Source organism: Mus caroli, chromosome 15 (assembly GCF_900094665.2).
Source record: "Mus caroli chromosome 15, CAROLI_EIJ_v1.1, whole genome shotgun sequence".
Taxonomy (NCBI): Eukaryota; Metazoa; Chordata; class Mammalia; order Rodentia; family Muridae; genus Mus; species Mus caroli.
This window is the reverse complement of record NC_034584.1, coordinates 92,917,214-92,918,840: the sequence shown is the minus strand read 5'-3', so window position 1 is coordinate 92,918,840 and position 1,627 is coordinate 92,917,214.

The following is a 1,627-nucleotide window of genomic DNA, read 5'->3' as shown; positions in this document are numbered from 1 at the left end:
TCACTTTGTAGACCAGGCTGGCCTCGAACTCAGAAATTCGCCTGCCTCTGCCTCCCGAGTGCTGGGATTGAAGGCGTGCGCCACCATGCCCGGCTCTGCCTCCCTTTTAAAGTCTTTGAGGAAGGGTCTCATTGCTTAGTCCTACTGGCATAGAACTCACTCTGTGAGACAGGCTAGCCTTGAACTTTTGGTGACCAGCTTCCCAAGAGCATGGATTATAAACAGTCAACCATATATCAGCCAGCACATATATATATATATATATATATATGTGTGTGTGTGTGTGTGTGTGTGTGTGTGTGTGTACACATATGTATATAGTGTATATATGCATATAGAATGTATGTTATGCAGTGTGTCTATCTACATACTGTGTATGTATATGTATGTGTCTAGTATATGTGATATGCATATAGTGTATTGTGTGGTATGTGTGGAACATGCAGGTATGTGTGTACACATATGTCAAAGGTTCATGGCAGAAGTGATTGTCTATCGGCTTTCACCTTGTTTTCCACCACATGGGCACAGGAGCTGTGGAGCCAGGAGAGGGCATCCGTTTCTCTGGAGCTGGAATTGCAGGGGTTGTGAACCAACCAACATGGGTGCTCTGAAGAGGCAAGTGGTCCTAGCCACTGAGCCACACCTCTGGCACTTCCACCTTGTTTTTTTTTTGAGACAGGGTCTCTCACTGAACTTGGCCTGCTGACTGGCTAGAATCCAGGGCCAGGAAAATCCTGGGACCATCTGTCAGTGCCTCCCCAGCTCTGGGGTTCCAGATCTGCACTGTCTGGCTGGGGATCTGAACCGGTGCCGGGCCGATCAACTTGCAGAGCAACTTTGCCAACAGCCGTTTCTCCATATTTTTTTTTTTTCCAAAAGGTTATGAGTAGGCCCAGGGGCATGTCTGTACTCTGAGCGCCTCAGGAGGCCGAGGTGAGCACAGCACAAGCTTGAGGTCTACCAGGGCAGCGCAGGAAGACTCTTGTCTCAAAAGGAAAACTTAAGAGCGAGCTGAAGGTACATTTTAATGCTAGACACTTGCTTACCCGTGTGTCCTTGGATTTAACCCCTAGGCTAAAATATAAACCAAAACGGTAAAATTTCAATGTGGCTAAAGAGTAGGGCCCCAGACAACGTGATCTCTTTTTAAAATGATAAAAGGGGGAGACAAAAAAAAAAAAAAGAGGGATGCTCTCTTAGCCCTTCAGGGTCACTTCAGCGTCTGGGCTCCTGTCAAGGTAGGACAATTCATCAGGAAAGGTAGAGCCCCTGAGCTCCTTCCAGAGGCCCTTGGTGCTCAGCCCCTTGGAAAGAGGCCTCCGCACACTGTGACTGCGGCCTTATTGGGTACAACCCACTATCAGTCAGTGTCAGTCAGTCCCTCTCCTTTCCTTCTCCCCCGGGGCAGCCGCACTTGGGGCTTGGGAGAGAATATCCGCAGGGAAGAAGTGCTGTTGCCACCTGGTAGACACTGGTGGGGAAGGAGGACGCCTGGCGCCAGCACCACCTGCTACATGAGCTCAAAGACACGGTTACACTCACTACCCGTCCGTCACTACCCTTCAAGGGACAGGGAACTGGGGAGACGGGCACACTATGACCTTCAGCTGCCTGGGGGAGAGGT